This window comes from Jaculus jaculus, chromosome 9 (genome assembly GCF_020740685.1).
Source record: "Jaculus jaculus isolate mJacJac1 chromosome 9, mJacJac1.mat.Y.cur, whole genome shotgun sequence".
Taxonomy (NCBI): Eukaryota; Metazoa; Chordata; class Mammalia; order Rodentia; family Dipodidae; genus Jaculus; species Jaculus jaculus.
In genome coordinates, this window is record NC_059110.1 from 72,276,354 (window position 1) to 72,282,242 (window position 5,889).

General features: G+C 41.0%; 1 pseudogene; it reads right to left on the reverse strand.

The window, feature by feature from the left end:
* Positions 1–203: 203 nt before the first annotated feature.
* LOC101593430 lies at positions 204–4,915 on the reverse strand (annotated as a pseudogene).
* Positions 4,916–5,889: the final 974 nt, after the last annotated feature.

A 5,889-nucleotide genomic window follows, 5' to 3' on the forward strand; every position in this document is an offset into this window, starting at 1 on the left:
ACAGTTACAAACATTTTTTCATAGAATCACAGTATATTTTAATTCCTGATTTTTAAAAATTTTCCTTTGAATGTGTTTTATTAGGGTGGGGGTTAGATATAGAAGTTGCGGTGCACAACTGTATTTATAACAAAACATTATATCCTACAATAAAAAATAATTTTATCAAACTAAATTCAGTCACAGTTATGTACAATTTTCAGTTAATGGTACAGGTTGAAATTGCACTTTGTAAATATCTTGACAATGTCCTTTCTAGTACTCCAATGGCAGTCTATGTTTTCTTCGGTAGACACAGATTCTTCCAGCGTTTTCTTCTGGCTCCCTTTCTATGAATATTTGTATTTGTCTACATAAGCTTTAAAGAGATTTGACACTTTGGTAGAACTTACTTCTTCACTCTTACTATGACAAACTTTATCAAGTGCTTTCTGTACAATCTCTTTATATTCATCCTTAGTGATATCTTCATTTTGCTAAAATGGCTTAATAGCCAATTTTACTTCCTGTGCTGCTTTTCTTGAGTCTGTAATTTCTTGACTGTCTTTGGGCTATCTGTGCTGGCTTCCACTCTAACACTTATTTTGCTTTCTGCCAATTTTACAGCAACATTAGAGGCCTGGCTATGACTGGATGATGAGGTTTTATGAGAACTTGGTCCCTGAACTGTTCCCATTATCCCTGGGGCTGCTGGTGGGGCAGGTAAGACTGCTGTACTCATGTTGTTACTTACATGAGAAATACTTGGAATACCCTGCTGCAATTGTTTCCCATCTGTGCAGCAATGTAGTTGACTTGTTGGGATGGTGGAGGAGGGGGTGGCGGAGGTGGTAGTCCCTGAGTTACACTGGCAGGAGGAGCTACCTGCATTAGAGGCTCTCCTGTGTGGAGATGCAAGGGTAGCTGAGAGTACATGTTGAATGGATGGCGCTGGATGTTCATCAGAGGTGCAGGAATGCCTACTGGGTAAGAAAAGATATTCACAGGAGGATGCCGTGTGCTCACTTGCTGCTGAATGACTTCCATTGGGGCCTGCATTATATTTATAGGTAGCTGAGAGCCATCCATTTGGCTTGTTTGGTCTTTTACATAAGAATCCTCTTCAATTGTTTCCTTTTCTTGTCTCATCCACCCAGACTGTGGACCTGAAGAATTTCTCTCTCGCTGTGAATAATAGTTTTGTACATCTGCTGGCAGAGTCTTTCTCACAGCCCACCTAGATGTAGATGTCTCCCCTGATCTGTCTGCTGGTGTATCAAATGAGATCTCTTGCTCATTTTTCTGCTTAGGGTTTCTGTTCCATAAACTTGAAAGAATCATTCCCTGAGCTATTTGAATTTCTTGAGAGGGGTTTTCAGTTTTGCCACCTTTCATTTTGATCTGTATAGGTAAAATTACCTCTGTAAGTGCCTCTGCCATGGTTACCTCGACCTCTGTTAGACATCCAACCTTTCTTTCCAGGGTAGGTCTCACTCTAGCCTAGGCTGACCTGGAATTCACTATGTAGTCTCAGGGTGGCCTCAAACTCACAGCAATCCTCCTCCCTCTGCCTCCAAAGGGCTGGGATTAAAGGTGTGTGCCACCATGCCTAGTTGTGAGGCAAAGTTTTTATTCCAAGGATTCCTTGAATTTTCATTTCTATTTTCTTCCCAATGAGAATCTTTTAACTTTTCTGGAGTTCTGATCCTTGGATCTGGTCCAGGATTTATTTTTCTGTTGCCCAACGGGGACAGTCATTTCTATGCTTCTCAGCAGCATTTGAGTCATCAATATCTAGATTGATATCAATTTTTTTCTTTTCTTGTATTTTCTTTCTGTTTCTCTGTGTCATTCCTTCTGTACTGATCACTTCCTCATGGACACTTCCAAACATCATGTGTCCATTTTCCTTCCAATGGGGAGAATAACTATCTCTTTATTTTGTACCAGAAGATGAAGTCTTATTCTTAATCTTGATGGCAACCAAGAACATGATCTGGACCTTGATCACCATCTGGGTTTCCTTTCTCTGTCTTGATCTATCCTCTGACCTTTCCTGGTGCTCTCTCTTTCTCTGCTATGGGACCTAGATTTTTCTTTTGAAGAAGACTCTCTCTCTCCTTTTGATGTAAGGTCTCACTGTGGCCCAGAATGACCTGGGATTCACTATGTAGTCTCAGAGTGGCCTTGAACTTACAGTGATCCTCCTACATCTGCCTCCCAAGTGCTGGGATTAAAGGCGTGTGCTACCATGCCAGGCTCTTTCTCTTTTGATTGAGAGTTTTGGTTCTCTCTAGAAGTCTCTCTTCTTGAGAACAGTGATCCAGATCTCCTGGCTTCCCTATTACTCTCTTTGTTTGGAGACCAAGAAAGGTGACTTTCCCCTATCATATCCGTCTTTGGTGCTAGAGAGTGAGATCTTCTCTGACCTCTAGCCAACTCTTTCTTAGGTAATGGTGACAGGGAAATTTTGCTTTCTTTTCCAGTTTCTCTTTTGGGAGAGGTAGACTGAGACCGCTTCTTTCCTTCTGCAGTATCTTTGTCGGGATACCAAGTTGTAGATGGAGAATGAAATCTCGACCTCTGAGTACAGGGCTTTCTGGCTTTCTCTATTGTATCAGTTGCACATTCAGATGGCTGAGATACAGTTTCATCTATCTCATTTGAAGGACTCAAGAATTAATTTCTGAATTTTATCCTACAGCCAAGCTGGAGCTGAGCCAGAAGCTCCCTGTTGACTACGAGTTATAGTTCAGGAAAGTTCTATGTAGCCTGTTGGGGGAGAAAAGTCTTCAATGGGCTTAGCCATCATTAGCAAGCTACATGGCTGACCAACTGGGCAAATGTGTCAATGGCACGTCTGTTACCAGGAAATTACATACTCTCTGACTGGATTTGAGGAAGGGGATTCATGCCCAGTACTGAAAACCTAGTCAAAAGCTGATAGCTGTGGAGATCCTAAGTTGTAAGGGGGAAGCTATGATTGCTGTTTGGCTAACTGAATATATTATGTCCATCAAACTGCCCTCTAATATTTAAGTTTATGCCCACATATTAATGCTACTATCTCTTTTGGTTAGAGAAATTCTCTTTCTCTTGTGGCAGTGACTACTGAGGGAGACTCAAAGCTCATCAAAATGCTGAGAAGAAGTGACAGTGGAGTGTTCAGAACTGAGACATCTCTATCATACCCTCCAAGGCTAAGGGACCATTGTATAAGACGTGGCAGGAAGAATGAGCCTGAGGAAGAGGAGGAGTGCTTTGGAATGCTGTCTTCCAACATTGCATTCATGACCTCAAAGTGGCTGATGCTAACAATAACCACACTGAGGAGGGGCCTCATTGGAATAAGGGTGAGGGAGAGGAGACATGAGTATAACCTTTTAAAAAATAAAATTAAATTAGAAAGACAAAGTTAAACAAACAAACAAACAAACAAACAAAACCACAAAGTAGCCTCTGCATTTATGAACTAACAGTGGCTAAAGTTATCCACACAAGACCTGCATAGTATAAGAGAAAAAAAAAAAAAACCACCAAAAAAAGAACATGACATCAAAATAGAAGAGGGACTGGTTGGAAAGAAGGGGTTCCATGGAGGTGAGATATAGGAAGAAAGACAAAAGAGGGCACACTATGCACATGTATGGAGGTGGTCAGTAAAAATTTATTTTTTATTTTTTTATTGAAAACTTCCATAATTATAGACAATAAACCATGGTAATTCCCCTCCCCTACTTTCCCTTTGCAACTCCATTCTCCATCATATCCCTTCCTCCTCTCAATAAGTCTGCCTTTTATTTTGATGTCATCATCTTTTCCTCTTATTATGATGGTCTTGTTTAGGTCGTGTCAGGCACTGTGAGGTCATGGATACCCAGGCAGTTTTATGTCTGGAAGAGTGCATTGTAAGGAGTCCTACCCTTCCTTTGGCTCTTACATTCTTTCTGCCACCTCTTCCACAATGGACCCTAAGCCTTGGAAGGTGTGATAGAGGTGTTTCAGTGCTGAATATTCTTCTGTCACTTCTCAGCACTATGGTGCCTTTGAGTCATCCCAGAAGTCACTGCCATCTGAAAATTGAAGCTTCTCTAACCAAAAGTGAGAGTAGAATTAATACATGGGTATGAACATTAAGAGAAGTACTTACTGGGCAGTTTGGTGAGCATAGTATATACATTTAGCCAGATACCAGCAGATGTTACACCCTTAGGGCTCATGACTCCCCCATCATAGGTTTTCAGTATCAGGCATATATTACCTCCTGTGGAGTAGGTCCCCAGTCTAATTAGAGAGCAGTTGGTTTCCCCATAACAGACATGCCTCTATTGCACTCATTGGCTCATCTGGCCTGGCTGACCAAATATAAGGATTGCAGTGTCCACTGCTGTTTATCTCTACTGATGATTTCTCTCTCTCCCATGGAACTTCATGCAGCATAGCTTTTTCCAGCTTTCTGTCATCTGGTTCACACAGAGGAGGTTTTCAGCTCAGCTCCAGCAGGGTTTCTCAGTGTCCTTGCAGCACAAGTATGTGGAGTCCTCAGCAATAGGGTTGTATTAGTCAGGGTTCTCTAGAGGAACAGAACTGCTAGAATGAATTATTTTAAAAAGAGAATTTATTGGATTAGCTATGGTAGTCCAATAGCAGTTGCAGGCCCAAGAATCAAGGAACCCAGTAGGTGCTCAGTCCATGTGTCCAGATGTCTCAACAGTCTCAGTCTGGCACTGAAAGCCTGGAGGCTTCCTGAGGAGCCACTGGGTTTTGATCCACTCAGGTCTTCTGTTGACTCTGGTTTTCAGTCCTCCCTGGTCTTCAATCCATGCTGGAAAGCAGCAAGCAGCTCTGGCAGCCAAGTGTATGGAAGGAAACTTCTTTTTTTACCCAGAGCTTCCTTATATAAAGTCCCCCACTTTACTGCCGAGTAGAACTCCATTGTGTAAATGTACCACATCTTTATTATCCATTCACCTGTTGAGGGACATCTAGGTTGGTTCCATTTCCTAGCTATTGTGAATAGAGCATCAATAAACATGGTTGAGTAAGTATCTCTAAGGTAGTGAGATGAGTCCTTAGGATTATGCCTCATAATAGTATAGCTGGGCCATATGATAGATCTATTTTTAGCTGTTTCAGGAACCTCCACACTGATTTCCACAATGGCTGGACTAGATTGCATTCCTACCAACAGTGTAGAAGGGTTCCTCTTTTTCCACATCCTCACCAGCATTTATTGCCATTTATTTTCATGATGGTAGCCATTCTGACAGGAGTGAGATGGAATCTCAAGGTAGTTTTAATTTACATTTCCCTGATGGCTAAGGATGTGGAACACTTTTTTAGATGTTTTAAATGCCATCTGCATTTCTTCTTTTGAGAACTCTCTATTTAGTTCAATAGACCATTTTTAAAATTTGGTTGTTTGATTTCTTATTATTTAGTTTTTTGAGTTCTTTGTATATTTTGGATATTAATCTTCTATCAGATGTATAGCTGGCGAAGATTTCCTTCCATTCGATAGGTTGCCTCTCTGCTCTATTCACAGTGTACTTTGTTGTGCAAAAACTTTGTAATTTAATGAGGTTCCAGTGATTGATTAGTGGTTTTATTTCCTGAGTAACTGGGGTAACATTCAGAAAGTCTTTGCCTATACTAATATGTTGAAGGGTTTCCCCTACTCTCTTCTCTAGCAGTTTCAGGTCTGATATTAAGGTCTTTGATCCATTTGGACTTAATTCTTCTGCATGGAGAGAGAAGGATCTATTTTCATCCTTCTACAGATACATATACAGTTTTCCCAGCATCATTTGTTAAAGACACTATCTTTTCTCCATCGAGTATTTTTGGTCAAAGATCAAGTGGCTGTAGTTACCCAGACTTACACTTGGGTCCTCCATTCTGTTCCACTGA